Consider the following 17341-nt stretch of genomic DNA (forward strand, 5'->3'; position numbering starts at 1 on the left):
GGCATATGAGCATTTGCCGTTGGTTATTTGCTGTAAAAGTTTTTGCATGATGACAGCACAAGGGACGGCTGGAGTAGGAGCTGGCTGACGGTGGGCGTTGCCTGGACATCCAGAGAAACTGCTCGAACCGCCCACTTAAAGGCGATTCCTTTCGAAAATTACTCAGAGTTTGTTTCTGTTATGTGCCACACAAATTCTAAAGTATTTATTTTGCCTACAGCTGGAAGCACAATTTTCTGCGTAATTTTCTTCTCTTATACTCTAACTTTGCGTTTACATCTATATATTAATTCCGTTAGTTTTGAACAAACCTAACTACTGTGTTAGCGTATTTCATGTGCGGCATGGCTAGAGTAATTTTTCCATTTATTTTTTTTTGACAACTTTGGCAGTCAGTTGTCACATTTTGTTGTTGCGTAGCTCTTTGCGTTTCGTTCGGGACAAATAGAAAAGTTTTCAATGTTTCTAACTTAAATTGTTTTGTGGTTTAACATGACACCGCGACTGCGAGCAGCTCCCACTGGCCTTGTGTCTTGGCCAATCTAAAGTGGTTTATGTGCCAGTGACTATCAAAATGTGTGGCAACTGAAAGTTAAATCCTTACTGACGCAAGTAGGCACACACACAGGCACACATTGAGAGGGACCCGCAAGACAAGTGACAATTTTGCAGTTGAAAGAACAGGACTACGAGGTAGGCCCTTTTGGGCGTAATAAGAGGGATAAGCAAATAAAAGTGGGCTTGGCCAGAATATTTAACGACATCTTGCAGGCCAGATGAGCTTAGCTTCTAATTAACAAAGTACGTATATGTGGGGTAGTTTTCATTCCTGGGCTACAATTCATGTTCTTGGGTTCAATCTTGTTTTGTGATGTGTTTAAAAAAGAAGTGTAATAAAAAAATTAATTTTTAATTTAAAATTTCTAGCTTTTCTGATAATATTACATTTCGTATATATTTTCGTATAGATATAAATTTAGAAACAGAAAAATAGTTCAATTCGGGTTGTTTTTTTTTTTCTGGTTTGATTTTGCGTGATATTTATCCCAATTTATAAAATGAAACGTGACATGGCACCAGCCCAATATACCCCGTTTTCCATTTGTGAACAGGATATAACAAGCAAATAATAATACAAGTCAAAGGTCTTGATTTGTATTGGGCAAAAGTTGACTCATTTTGAGCGCGTGCTCAAGTGGAGGCAACAATTCTTGGGCCATTTGGGCAGGGCGGGTAGAGCTTGGCGGGGTGGATAACGAAAAGTTTTGTATGCTGAAAATAAATGAATATAAATTATGACAAACATGTAAACTGTTTGCGTCTATAACAGTCTTACTGTAAACTTACAAGCCACAATTAGACAACACAATCGCACGACAAACAACTTATTTGCCCCACTGTAAATGCCGGAAACTAAGATATGATGAAGCTGCTCTGTGGCAAATGTAAATCGTTGAAGCGCTTGGCGAACTTTTCGCTGGTTGCAAATGACATGCAACACACTGACATGCAACACATTAGGAAACATTTGCCGCTAATGACAGACGCTGGGAAAAAGTTCGCCTTTACAATTTTCATGTACGGCTGTCAAGCACTATATTAAACTCCAGCTCATAGAGGATAAATTCACTGAGCGCTATAATCAAAATTAAACTAATTAACAGCACCGCACAGTTAGCTGCGTAATTTGTGCATAATTAGATAAGCAAAGCAGCCAGCCCGGGGGCTTCATTAGGGCCGAAATACGCTGCCATTTGCGAGGTACATCCCATACTACCAACCCCTAAGCGGTCATATGATATGTGTGCACCATAAGCCGAAAACTGTTAGCATTTTAAAACGCTCTGAGTGGCATTTCGGACAGCTAAAAACACAAAGCACAAAAAAAAAAAATGGTGAAAAATGGAAAAAAATGGGGGAAATAGCAACTTGTGCTCGGCACATGCTAAGTAGGCCAGCATGACGTATGAGTTATGCACTAAGCATTCCCATCTGGCCATCTAAAATGTAGCACTCATGATATGTCTGTGGTACTTAGTAGGGGGTGGCCTCCTGCCATTTTTTTTTGTTTTCTCTTTTTTTTTGTTTTGTTGTTCTGCTCTCCAACTTGATTTGCTGAGGCAGCGCATTGTAAACTTTTTAATAAAGCCACAGTGGACAGCATAATGGGGAAAACAACTTTATATGCACATGGCTAGCTCGGAGACAGAGGGCCGAAGCAATGCCAAAATAATACACCAACACAAATATGCGAATATGCTCGGCATTTGGGAGGAGCCATATGGAAATCTGTGGCGGGTAAATATGAATGGATGCGGTACCGGGCAGCCATGGAGATATGATGAATAAATATAAATTCAATGCATGACGTATTTGCAAATGCTATTGGTGTAGCATGAAGTGAATAACAAAAACTTTTTTGGTATTTTGCTATTTGTGAAATATAAAGCAACGAATAAAAAAATATATATTGCATTGATTGAAGATTGATTTCAATGTTAAAAAAAGTTATTTCATCAATGACAAAAAAAAAACTTGATTTCGGTTATGATATAGTGGTTAATATAAATATAGAGAATGATGTAGATTTATAAACTCATAGACTAAGTTGAAGTATAGATATGTTGTCAAGATGGATGTTGGAAATAAATAAGCTTTTGATATAAACTATACATTTTGATAGAAAAGGAATCTATTGGGAAATTGTACAGTAAATTCTCTAGCTTGATTTTCTTAGGCAGTGTATCGCATCAATCTTTTTTAATCATAAGTTAAATTTAAGCTTAAACCCTTAACACAAACTAAAACATGTGAAAAGTGATTATTTTACTATTTATTTTCTCTTGTCTTTTCTATTGCAAATAAGCCCATGGCACCACAAGTCACTTACATTTGATTTAGTTTGAAGAAGAGTGCGGCAACATGTTGTATGCGTGATATTCTTGAGGGCACAGCAAGAGCAGCCGTTTGTCTGGGCAATTAAATAAACTTTTTAAGTAGACATCACAAGTAGTTCCACAGTTAAAATTTAGTTTAGTTACGTACTTAAGTCAGATTAGCAATTTAACAAAAAAGGTGGTTTCGTGAGTGTGGTTTCGTGTGCGGCAACTCTTTAACACAATTTTGTGGTCAATTTAGTTGTTGTTTTTTTGGGATCTGTACAAAATTTGGTCGAAATTGCGCACATTTTGTGAGGATAGCATAGTTTAGATGCTTGTGGATGCTGCTATTTGTTACTGCAATTGTTGTTGTTGTTTTTGTTTTTGTTGGCTAATTAGCAAAATAGAAACGGCCAAGCCGCCCTGTTGTTGACCCGAGCCTTGAGGATGTTATGTGCACATTTTGTTGGTGCCGGGTCCCAGTCAAATGTCAACAGCTGGCCACCAACAAGATGAGCACGAAGCCGACGACAACATAGTTCGACAGTTGCCATGTGAATGTTCTTTGTGGCAAGGGTCACGCCCACAAGTATCCCTTTTGGATATGCATACATATATACATAAATAGTGTCAGTGTATTTGTGCACTTGTGCTGCGTTTGAGGCTTGTGTTTATTTCAAAGGCCATAACTAAATGCCGAGGCACAGCTGCTGGCAACGGCCTTTGAAGTTCTCGGAGAAATTGTTGGGGTCCACATCATCGCATTAATATACAGCGCCGGCTGCATGTAAATTGAGCTTATTTAAATTTATTGTTAATGCTGCAAACACACAAGTCAATTGGATCATTAAACCTATCAAATACAATTATTTACGTGCCTACAATTTGCAGCTTAGAAGTTTTCAAAGTGAAAGTTAGGCGTGTGAAATACATATACATATATGTATATATATATACTCACACACACACCCAGACACGGGCATACATATGCTATATATACGGCTTAATTTTATCCAAGGCTTGCAGCCAGACGACGAGGCGTCATGTGGGGGCGTGTTTAATCATTTGAAAGTGCTTAGCAACGGTTACTTCTGTAGCCCGCTGGCATGGGGCGTGGCGCATGGCAAAGCTTAAGGCAATTGGAGTCTGATAAATAGACATAGCCCCTCCCCCACCCAGGTGAAAAAAAGGGATGCCTGACATTTTAGCTGCTTAGAAATGGCAAAAGTTCGCATTTCGCTAATTAAAAACTTGTTCAATCGCTTCGGAATGCCAATCTATAACAAATCTTAGAAAACAAGACAAGAGAAACCCAATAAATATTCAGTCGAAGAAAACAAATATATTATATTTTGTGTTCTTTTTCTTTTTTGTGCTTTTGGCAGGTTTTCAACTTTTTCTATGCCCGTCCTTGACAATAAATCAAAAATGAATTTTTGCTTTATGAAAAATTAATAAAAGCTTTTGAAAAAAAGTCTATGACAAAAGTTGAAGTGAATATATTGTTGAAAGTTGTTACAAGGAACGAGAGTTCATATTGGAAAAGTAAATTAGGTTAAATGAAAAGTTGTAGTTAGCAAAGGTTAAAATATTGCGAAGAATTTTCGAATATGTCTCAAGTTGGCTTAAGATGAAACTCAATATGAAACTTGTGCCTAACTTTAAAAGGGTCAGTTCAAAGAAACAAAGTCTAAAGTAGTAAGGTTATCATTTGATATTGAATATAAAATTGCGAAGTTTGTCGTACTCATAAACGGCAAGATATGTCGCCATTATGAAGGCCATGCAGGACATGCGCTCGTAAATGTAAATTGCTATCCTGTGCAAGCCTGTAGTTATTACGGGCCATATTGTGGATTATGAAAATGAGCACTTTCCTATTTACATAATTGATATTTAAAATATAAATTAAAAGCAAGCAAAAGTCCATTAGTTGCAAGTGCTTGACTAGGAATTTCCCTGAGCCTAACGCCGAGCTGCCCCTTACGAATATTCCTGTTTCCTTTTGCAAGCTGTGCCCTTAATGCAACGGATGGACTTCTTTATACCTTGGCCTCATACCACGAATGGCAAATGCATTCTTAATTAAAATTTCTTTTTAAAGCACAAGACCTTAACTTAAAAAAATTAGACTTCTCCTGTTTCGGGGGAATGTGGAGGTGTATTTTTAATCTACATATTCTATAATCGAACCTACCTTCCAAGTTTGTGCTCCGAGTTAAGCTGGGAAAACCCTGTTGGTAAAACGATATTAATCCACATAATCAAAATGAGAAGATATATCGTTAGATATAGTTAGTTTAGTTTTAGTTACCAATATCTATGCGTGTCCGATGTAGTCACATTGAGGGATGGAAATGAGGATGCAGATGTTTTTCTCCGTTACATGCATTAGCACAAAAACATAATACCGGCTCTACCTATTGTCAATGGGTTCAGGGTATAAAAATGATGTAACAACCGGGCACACACACACACACACACACATAGACATACATACCAGAGAGCAAGGTGGCGGTCCGGGGCCAGGGCACAGCGATTGCTGTAGTAGAACGACGACACGAGCATCATTAATTGAAAAATAATACTTTATGGAGCAGTCAGAAGTGTTGTTTACAGTTCTTGTTGTGGAATGATGAGAGATGGTTGGGCGGATGGTTGTGTGTACATTATAAAGCGCTTGGCCAAGGGCTCCTGCCATCACGTCCTTACACGTCGTTATGCTTTAGTGCACGAAGTGCTAGACATTCAAATTATTAAATGTAAAGGAACTTGAGGCGCTTTTGTGGCGCAACTACACGCGTATACGCAATATTAACGCTTTGCCATATTGGCAAGAGACAGCCCAACCGAGCGCGATAGTGGGAGGACTGAAAAGTGCACATTTTAAGGTTTACTTTTATAATTAAAATTGTAATGCCTGCAAGTGTTAGGCAGGTACACAAGCCGGACACGATAATAAATAAATAAATATAAATATTTGAAATGCGCCACAACAAACATCTGTCTCTCTCTCTGCCTCTGTCTGTGTGTCGAGGGAAAGAGAAAATCTCTGCAGTTTTTCGTCTGCCTATTTTAAATACGTTCAATTAAATGAAGCTCATTAAAAGTGCGGCCTGTAGCTGTACATGTACACGGGACGGTCAACTGATATTAATGCAAAACATGTTCATAATTTATTTTCACTGCGTAAAGTTCAAAATTATGCGCGAGCTTAATGCCCCGCAGTCATAATATGGGCAAAAATTGAATATAGAGTATATATATTCTTAAAATATATGAACAGCCTGTGGCTCAATAGTCGCTCTGCCTGTATTCAATATATGGACTATTACAATACACTAAAATAAAGTAAGGGGCAACTTCTAGTCGGGCACATTCATTGTAGCTTGTTTAACATTGATTATTTATGCATGTATTAATTATGGGCTGCAGACTCAAATTATGCAACTTGCTAAACTGATTAACATTAATTATTGGGGGTCACATGTAATGCAAATTGACTTAAAACCAATTTTCGCACAAAGGATGTTTTACGAAAAGAGTTTGAATTTCCAATTAAAAGATATTATTTGGATGATTGGTAAAATTATATAAAATATTGCAATAAATATTTATTTTAATTTGTCCGCTTAGCATTAGTTAATCATTTATGTTCTTCATGTAACCAAGTTAAAAAATGTTTTAAAATAATTAATTCAACAAGTAATTAAAGTGATTTGCATTTCGTAATTCATTTAAACAGCAGAACATAAAAAAAGCTCATTAACAATGCAATAAAAATTACAACAAATTTTAAGGGGATTTAGCACATTTAACCTCTATAAGAAAGCCAATATACTCTTTTGTTGAATTTGTCAGCGGGCATAAGATTTCGTTAAATATACTGCGTAAATTACTAAGCCAACTTAAGCTTCGATAAGGTCTACAGTTTTGTCTTTTTGTTTGCCCTTTTGCCATTTTCTGGAGCGGCTAAATAAATATTAGGCGACGGTTTTTCTCTGCCATTCTTTTGGCTAGAAGGTCATCATTAAAGCGGCAAACGTTTGTAGTTCAGGCGTTCAGGACACTTTTTTTTAGGGTTTGTTATTTTTACTGTGCAAATTACTTAGCGCTAATTAATTGCAAATTTTCTTTGTTTTTTGTGGAGAATTGATGGATGACAAAAGTTAATTTGCTTGTCTGTCAACTAAAGTGCAAATTTGTATATAATTATTATTATAGAGAGTGAAAAGAGTGTTAGGAAAACGCCTTTGGCTGAAATTTGAAAATATTTTATATATAATACAACAAAAATATTATAATACAATAAAATATATTAAATCATTAAAAAATGTAAATAACAACATAAAAGTTATTAAAGCAAATGCTTATGTTTGTTTTGCCTATTTCTGCCACACAAATTTTATTATTTTACCTTTTTTTATTGAACTATAAGCAGTCGCATCCGCAATAATTGGCTTGATCTAGTCCAATAATATGCATACTTGTTCCAAATCATCCTTATTTGTTGGCCAACACCAAGCGTCAGCTTAATTGAAATGCCAGTTGGAGATGGCCAATTATTGGTACTTTAACATGTTGCTCGACTAAACTAATTGATTCAGCTTAAGCGCCATGATTGCGGCTTTGGTTGCCTAATCAATTTTGATGCTGTTTTAAGCCCTTATTCGGCAGATTTTGGGATTGGCTAATGTGACAATGGCGTAATTTTCGGCCTGGTCATATCTGAGTGTGGGCCAGAGTCTTGTTCTAGGCGAATTAAAATTTAATGTTTTGGTTTGATCATCATGCTGGGCGAGTTAGCCGCAATCTAGGGGAAATGTTGCGTTGCATGCATAATCTAATTAGAAGGGGGAAGTATTATCGTGACTGGGCTGGCCATAAATTACGCAATCTCAGCCAAAAGGCAAGTCATTAAATTTATGGCCACTGACCAGGCCGAGCCAATGGCAAATAAAAGCTTTTTATATATATTTTAATAGCTTTCCACTGGCTTCATTTCGATTGTTATGCTGTGCAAATAATGATAAGTCGTTTGGGTTGGCTTAACACCACTGGGAAAAGGACATGGCAGACAGGAACAGTCAAAGGGGCCCCAATTTTGATGTTTAACAAAAATGCTTTGTTTCATTCCCAATTAGCATAAATGAAAAAAATTAATTGGCGGTCGGGTATATGTTGCTTGATTATATCATCTTTCACAACACCCCAGAGTTGGCTGCTAGAGGCGTGGCATTTAACCTGAAAGCAAAAAGATGAGCTGCGTATCGAAAATGTACGACCCTCTAGAGCAGAGGTATGCTATGTAGACAACCTATGAGTTAAATTAGCAGGTAATTAAATAACAACACCTGTCGTGAGGCTACTCAAATTAATCAGATAAAAGTTTGCTGTCCGCAGATACGAATCAAATAAATTAAAAGTTTTCTCAGCTTATTTCTTTCAATTTTTTGCGAATTTCCACATATGTCTGTCGGCTATGTGCACAATCTTTAGATTTTCCTGGCTGTGCATGCCAATTCTCGACTGCATATGAAGTTCAAACGGTAAAGCGATTCAATTTATGAATTTGCATTTTAATAGGAAGTTTTTCAGCTTAAGTGCTTATATTTAATAACTGCCTTTGCTTTTGTTCTCCAGCAGTTTAAAATGTTTGGCTCTTAAGTTTAATTGAGCAAATACTTGCAATGGATATGATTTCATAGTTCTATTTTTGCATAAGAACTCTGTTTTTCTAATGAACATTTAGCTGGGGCTACAGCAGCTTTGCCAGCAAATGCTTAATGGATATATAAATTTAAAAACTTAGTTTGGTTTTTGTTCTCTGTCTGGACCCTGACTACTTTGTTTTTATGTGATATTTGCGAAGGCTCGAGGATATTTTGACTGCCTTTAAAGGGGCTCAGACAAATAAGTAGTTCAAATTAAGAAAGATGATAAAATTTGAAATTGTCAATTTAATATCACGTTGCTTTGCATTTAAAAGTATTTTTTAAACATATTTAAAACATATCAAAAACAAAACTACTTTAATTTCAAGACACATCCAATCGATGGCTGCCTTCTGCATCCTTTTTGCATAATTTTTTATCAAATGACGACAGTGGCGAAGTTTGACCAGCTGCTTGATTAAATTTCGAATAGATATCAGACAGACGTCGCGATAGAACGGACGGCAACAGCAAAAAGTCTGCTCAGTTTGAAATTGCAACATGGTCCTGCGGGCATTGGAATGCTTTCAATTGCATGTTTGCAACTTTGACTACAAGTTTATGTAATTGACAATTACATAGCGCTAACACAAAATGCTGTTTAATTTCCATATGAAGTCGTGTTATATACGAATATTACGTATACGCACCATTGTGCTGAGCTCGACTGCAAATTTGTATTGCTGTCGGCATGACTCAATTAAAGCTGACCAAGGACTTGGGTGTTGCTGGCTTTAATTATGCGCTACATGAACACCTTATTGCTAACGAGTTTCTGTCAAGGACCTGCGTTCAGTGCACCGACCGCCGACCTGCCATTCGAGTTGCGAGTGGAAGTCTTTTCATTTTGCTTCCTTTGTCTTTCCTCACATTTACGTTTCGCTTGTTTTGGGCTAGTTACTGCAGGTAACGAACCCAACTCTCATATTTCAATAGGGCCAAATGCTGAAACGTATCTGCTCACATATACGTAGTGTAGCCCTAAAGGGTATCCGCCGCCAGGCTCATGCTCAACTACATGGTCCCTGAGCAGAATACGCTTTTATTGGCTGCCATTTCTATTTTTGAGGTCATTTGCCACCTGCAAGCCAAGCAGAGCTCCTGAATTTAAAACCTTTTTTTCTTAGCTTAAGCTGGAATTATCTGTCGATTGTCTTATGTTAATAATTTCTATGTGCCATTGTTGTAGTCGCAGTTAAGCGAAATTTGCTTTGGGATTTTCTGCTAAAATCTGTGCGCATTATTTATAGTATTTTGTAGCATTTTCTATGGCTCGCGGCGTGTAAAAACAAATTCAAGGGAATCGAAAATTTATGCACAAAACCAAAAGAACATAGTGTAAAATTTGTTTTGGCGGTTGCCCAATGAATGCGCCCCCAGCGAAATGGAAACAATTCGTTAAAAAAAGCAGAGATTATGTTAAAGCGTTAAGGTTATTTGAAATTTGGTTAAATTAGAGCTAAAACGCTGAGAAAACTCGGAATCTATCAGGGACTGTTAGAGCTAGAGTCCACAAATTTGGAGCATAAGTTATTGTACATCACCTTACGGTATTGATGAGTCTTCCCCATTTCAGCCGAGTTTTCTGAGCATATCTCACAGATTATAAGAGCCGGTGCTATGTTGATTTTCGCGAGGTTTACGCAAATAAGAACACCTGCCAGCACACTCAAAACTTAAAAAAAGGAACAAACAAAACACTTTGAAGAAGCACAGCATTGTTTGGGTGTACACTTTCTCGTGCTCGCAACTTTCAAGTACAGAAAATTTTGCAACGATCGAACAATAAACAAAGAAGATATTTACAAACACATTTCCCAAACAGTGTTACGCGGCAAAGAATAAGCACAGCCGCGTGCGTGCTTGTGTCTGTAAGAGGCTTGAATTTATGCCACAAAAACAGGATATCTTTTAGGCGAACACCCTTACTCTTAAGGAAATGCACAAGCCAAAAACAAAATCTCTGCAGATTATGGCAAGGCAACTGTCGATACATACTACCAATCCCATCAATCATTTGCTCAATCTCATTCTTGACAGTTGAACTTAAATAAGCATTGAAATCCTTTCAAGTTCTGCCAAAACTTTCAACTATACAACAGCATTTAAATGTGCTTCGGCAGTTTATCGAGTCTAAATGGAGCGTAAAGCTAAAAAGCCCGTGCAAACAGCTATGTGCAAATGAATTTTGTGGTTTGGCAATAAAGTTAACAAATTAAAAAAGGGCATGCACATGTGTGGGTTGTATTATGGTTTCAAAGTAAAAATTGTGTTTTTTACTCACATGCGTTGAACGACATGTCGTTCGCATTTCAAGTGCAAATTACATTTTCCACACTCACACACACATAGACAAAACAGGGGCTTAACACACTGAGAAAACCACAACAACAACGAAAACAACAAAAAACAATTGGCAGAGTGTCAACAACACGACAGCAGCAACAAATATGCGCAGCCCAAAATGCCGGAAGTTGTTATGCAAATTTTCTATCAAATTTGTTGCGTGTTGCTTGACGCATTTTCATTATTATCACAGCCGCAACCATTGTTGTTGTTGTTGTTGTTGCTTTTGTTGTCATTGTAATTGCTCGATTAATGCCATGTGTGCAGCATGTGTGTGTGTGTACAGTGTTAAGCCTTAAAGCCTGACAATGTCATTGGATCGCGTTCTGGCCAGCAGCTTATGCTATAAAAATAAAGCCACGCACATAAAGTTCCAGATTGAATCTCGCTGTGGCTGCTGCTGCAGCCGCTTAAATAACCACTGACAAACCTGGCCGAAAGCGAGTGTGGAGCTATTGAATGGGGTCGAAAGGGACAATACAGCACGTGCGCGCACTCACACACACACACACACACACATATCTACACTTACGCGTAAAGCTGTTCCAGAAGTTTGTCCAAATGTTGTTTTTTCTGCGGCAGACATAACCCCAAGGCTATCGTTCGCGGGCCGCACTCTGGACTCAAAGAATAACATGTTTTTTTCTTCAAATTGAATCTTTTAATACACTTGTAAACCTTTATTGCTTAAGCTTTGATAAAGGTCATAAATAAATGCTTATAAGTTTAAGCAATTTTTTTAATTTGAAGATGTAATTAATGAAAATACAGCAAAATAATATAGTCTCGAATTAATTAATTAATTCATAAGTAAGCTATCAAATTTAATGTAATATAACTTTTACGAGTTTTGCACTTCATTATCTTTATGCCCAAATTGGGATACTCGTCCTTAACTATTTCAAATTTTGCCTTTAATGCAGTAGCATGCCATAAAAATCTGAAAGTTGCTGCAACAATTTCGCTGAAATATGTTCCTTTTTTTTTGCTGAAACTAGAAAGTTGACTGCGTCATACGCGCCGTATGCGTAATATTGAACATGCCGCATGGCTTCGAATTTCTAGCATTAGTTCAGGTCTAAGCGATGTCCACAAGTGACGCTCGTTGTCAACGGTTGTTGTCATGGCAGCAACATCGTTGGGCCTTAATTAAGCCATTTTGTTGTTACACATACGCACCGTTGCACCCAGCACAATTAACTTAAAAATTTCTACCCTTATTTTTTGTTGCTGCCGGGCAAAAAACTTTGCCAGCTTGTCAATAGCATAGCTTAAAAGGCAGGAAAGAGCTTAAGTTGTGTTTTCTATTACTTGTTTTTCGAATAGCTGAAGTAGATTAATTAACTGATTTTTAGCCTGCTCTTTGGGTTAAAAGTTTTGAGTCCCAGCCGCTGCTCAACTGTTTACCCAAAAAAAATCCCATTGAATACACTCTCTCATCGTTGGCGCTCAGCTCAGAAGACTATTGGCTTTAAGTCTGGTTGCACAACGAAATCGGCCTTGCATGCTTTAAGCTCAATTTGCCGTCAGTCGCAACCTGTGCAGCAAAATCCTCATACAGCAACAACAATAACAACAACAGCAGCCATTTAAAGCACAACAAGCTTACGCACCCACACACACACACACGTGCCCGCATATGAAGTGCGTCTGTATGTGTATTGTGTACAGAAGTTGTTTCAGCTTCTTGACAGGTGTTGAAAATGGCGCCTACTTGTTTGGCATTGCTTCGCCAGTGTTGTTAAACAGTTTACTATTCATATATATATATATATATATTTACTAAATATATATATATATATATATATATTTACTATATATATATATTTACTATATATATATATATATATATATATATATATATATATATATATATATATATATATATAAACGACTATGTAAGCTGCTTATGTACGATGTGAACATCAAATAAATTGTCTACCTTTTGATGCTGTGCCATGGAGATCAAAGGGTATTCTAGCCACAAGTTTACCTTTTTAGCTTTTCAACCCCATGCCAGACAAATTTGAATTCTATTTTCATAGCACTTACTTGAAACGACAGTAAAATAATTGTTCTCATGTTCTCAAACAAATTGCACAGCTTTATGGTAAAGTGTGTTTAGTTAGTTTAATTTTGTGAGATGGGAAACCATGGCAAGGCACACACTCACACTCACACACAAAGCTATTCAAATAGTCAACGCAGGTAGATAAAATCTATGAACAACTGGAAAATTTTATAGCAAGCATTGTCTTACAGTTCCACTTTTGCTTTAATGCAGAGCGCAGTTGAGGCAGCACAGAGACAGAGATCGAGTTAGAAACAAAGATGAAGTCAAGTCGGGCACGTTGCGCTGGAGCCGCCTGCATGTTTATTGGTTTCCCTGCACGTCCGGTTCCAATTTCAACTATGCAGCAGGTATGAAAGCAGTTGGAACTTAGACAATACACGCACATAAACACACACAAATATATATATATATATGCACAACTATAGTTGCAATTTGTTGTTGTCATATTTGCAGCCACAACGGCAAACTTGAATGCCTTTCATGTGATTTCATTAATTTTGCCAGTTTTCTTGGAATTTTTTGCTCGTTGTAACAAAAACATAAAACTGTTGTTGGCATGTTTTTTCTTCAGTTTTCAGTTGGTTCAGCTGCTATTGTTTCGATTCGAAGTTCAAAATTTGAGCATTTTTAGGGTAAGTTGCTTGTCAAATACACATTTTTATTAAGTCAACTGAATTAAGGCGAACAAACATTTGCTCAGTTAGAACATGTTGATATTAAGGTATTATATATATATTCTATTATTCTTTACGAGAGTTTACTTGCACTTTAAGATTGAATATTAATTTAATTTATTTTAAATTTATTTTATTGATATAAAAACAAATCGATTGCTGATATTCAACACCCGAGGACAGCGTTGCAAGTTTAATAAATGGCTTTAAATAATCGCTGGCAAATTGTATTAATAAATAAATGTTTTGTCAAGCCGTGCATTAAATATGCCCTGATTATCCTGTGCTTGCCAAAACATTTACCGAAAAAATATTGAACAAAAATTGCAAATGCAGTGTTGAGTGCTTTTAAAAACCACAGCTACCCATGTTTACCCCTCGTTACCCCCTCATTTCGACTAATTTATGTGCGCACATTTCCGGCCAGTGGCCAAATAGCTAATATAACTAAACCTACTTTTGTTACATTTGTGGCAACATTATTCAATTATCATGTTTAATGCCAATTTTTGGTCTGTTCGGACGCAGCGACACGGGCCATAAAACAAGCTTTTGCCACGCCTCTTTCGTTTGCGCCTGTTAATAATTAACAACTTTTGGGGCTGAAGTGTTTCTGCAGCCCGAAAGTTTTTTTTTGTATTATTTGCCTTTCTGGTTTGTTTAACCAAGCGTTGCGGACTGAACAAGCAACTGTTGTTGTTGATTGGTATAAAGGATATACATATATATATATAGAAATTCAGCTTTAAACATGAGAAAGACTTGGCAAGATGTTAGGTTACTATAAATGCATTTTAAAACATTTAACAGAAAAACAAGGTAAACAAACTTAAACGAAATGTTACTAAATCAGAGAAAGGCCATATTCGAAACAGCCAGAAGAATTTACCTTTACAAAAATTTACCTTTTACATAATTTATATAGGGGTCCGATCTGCCCGGTTCTCATATACATATGTATTACAATAGAATTCATAGAAAGATTTAGGACAATAGCCTAAAAACTTAGAGGCTACTTTGCATAGGAACCGACAGCTCCAGCCGACTATACCAATTCAGCTATTGATGCTGATATATATAATCTATATACATACATCCAAAATATTAATGCCCTCTATGTGGCATACAAAATCTCGTTATCTCCGAATGAATTTAAAATAAAATGTAACCTTAAGCTCCTTCGTTTACTTAGATTTAAGACTAAGAATTTAAAGCGAACTTATGTCAAAAAGAAAAGAAAAATGTGTTGGCTTTTTTTCTGACTCTAAGCTGTTAGCCTTCAAAGACGAAACTAAATGTCTTGCGGCAAGTGACACTTGAAGTCATCAACGAAATGGTCCGACAATTGACATAGCAGCTAACGAGACTACTTGGCCCCGAAAGTAATTACATATAAAGCTGCTCTTTTTCGAAAATATTTCGGTTGGAGTAAAGTGAATTTTAGATAGCATCACCAGCTTATAAGTATAAGCTTATTACATTTTAATTTAAGTGGCTTTTAGCTAAATGAGTTATGCATTAGTTATACATAGTATTTAATTTCTACGTCCCGTTGATTTTACTCAATTGATTTAAATTTGCAAAACTCAAAGTGCATATGGGAAATAACATAAATCCCAGTTCTAATTGCAGCTTATGGCGCCCCGTTGAGGTGATGCGGGACGGCTTGCAGTGATTTTCAATAACTAAGTACCTCAAAGTAATGCTCATGATGAGGCATTCATGTTGAACACGAAATGAATGTGGGCCACCCACAAGCTGAAAGCTGCACAAGCAACTCGAGTGTAGATAACCAGCTGCAACAATGTAAGCTGAATGCACAAAGCTCCAAACTACTCTAGATGCTAGGAGCAGAAATGCTTCAGCTAAGAGTATTGCATTATGAGATATTATTAATATCCGGCATATTGTGAAAGCAGATACCTAAATTAGTAGATCAGCTAAATGCTGTAAATCTGGAAAACGTAGGACTTAAGATTAAGTTTTAGATCGGTTTACTTGAATCGCGGCTATAAGATAAGTTGTCTAACTGACTCAGTCACATTATTGTTTTAATAATAATACAAATTCTAACAAATAACTATAATTAATATAATTATAATAAGATTACAAGCGATACTTAATAAATAATATACTAGAGGATACCCGTTGCTTATAGATAATATTAGTGCAAAAAACCTTTAATGAGAACGACTGCAAGTGATTGACAGCGAGTGATGCACATAAGGGAAGTAGACTGAGAATGATACAGTGAGATAGATAGTGCGAAAGAAAGAGAGACGGGGGAGCGAGAGCATGTGAGAACAAGTGGGCAGAGAGTCATAGAGAAGGTCGCCTTCATACAGACAGACTGGATGCACAAAGTTTAACTCCCAGCAAACAAATAAAAAGGAAATATATATTATCTAAATGTATATAGATAAATAATAAATCAGACACTCAGCTGAAAATTCTTAATTGTTGCATATAGCCATAATTGTTGCTAATAGTCGGCTAAGCTTGTGCAGCGCACAGTAATTGCCAACCTGTACGCACTTGTAGGAAAGCCCAATGGAGGGGTGCTTGCCATTTGACACAGAGATCACGTAATTACGTTAATGAGACTCATTAGATGCGCCAATGGTAGCCAGGCTGGAGCGGAAAGGCACAGAGACCCCCGGCTGCAGTTGCCCTGATAGGAGTTAAGATGTATTTCTTTATAAGTGCCACATGCAACATGGCTGACTTTGCTAATGCGCTGTGAAAACTTGTGGCAAACGGCTTTAAAGCTCTCAACGCAATTTAACAAATGACGCTACAATATTAATTTCAGGAATCTGACCACATGACTGCCCACAAGAGATGTGGGCAACTGATGGCCAACAAAACTGCAGCGTACAAGGCAGTTGAGTTCTGTTTGATGGGCATCAAAAACTAGCAACCAGTGCTGTGGCAGCTATGCTCGTTGCAGCCGCTTGCTAATTGTAGTTAAATCTAATATGCAAAGGCTACAGCAGACACAGGCAGCCCAGCCAGGCTGCATCCAGGCTGCCATTTAGGCCCTGCTGCACGTACACTTTAAATGCTCTCGTGCATTCCGGCGGATGTTGGGTGTGCACTGGGGGTGGCAGGCACATTGTTGCCGCCCGCTTTGAGCTAAAGCTTTAACGGTTTCGGCCCAAGCTGTTGGTAGCTGCACTTAACGACGCATGAGTTTGCTTTGGCCCTTTGCCGCAATTTGCTCGTCCGGCTGCCTGACGCCAGGCAAAAGTTTTTCAATCAATTTCATATGAAAACTTTTCATTTAGTACACAAAGGCTGACAGTGCGTATGCTTAATAAAAAGACAAACGAACAGTCATAATTATTATCGGATACCCGAGGCTGGAAAATAATATTTTCTCTAATAATTTTATCAGTTTGTAAGCCAAATATATTTTAAATTTTGTGATTGTTCTTCATTTTAAATTAACTTCAAAAGCAAACTATATATGTTAAAGCAAGTTATGCGAGTTGAAAATGCCGTGAATTGTGTCCCTCTAAATTCGATAACCGTTTATATATATTTTTAAAGGCTTTGCAGTCGTAACATATTGCAATAATTAGCCAAACATCGCATTTGTTTTTGTGCTTAAATGTATTCAGAAAACCATTTTGCTGAAGGCAATCTAAATGG

This window comes from Drosophila novamexicana, unplaced genomic scaffold (assembly GCF_003285875.2).
Source record: "Drosophila novamexicana strain 15010-1031.04,08,12 unplaced genomic scaffold, DnovRS2.1 tig00004554-arrow-pilon, whole genome shotgun sequence".
Classification (NCBI taxonomy): domain Eukaryota; kingdom Metazoa; phylum Arthropoda; class Insecta; order Diptera; family Drosophilidae; genus Drosophila; species Drosophila novamexicana.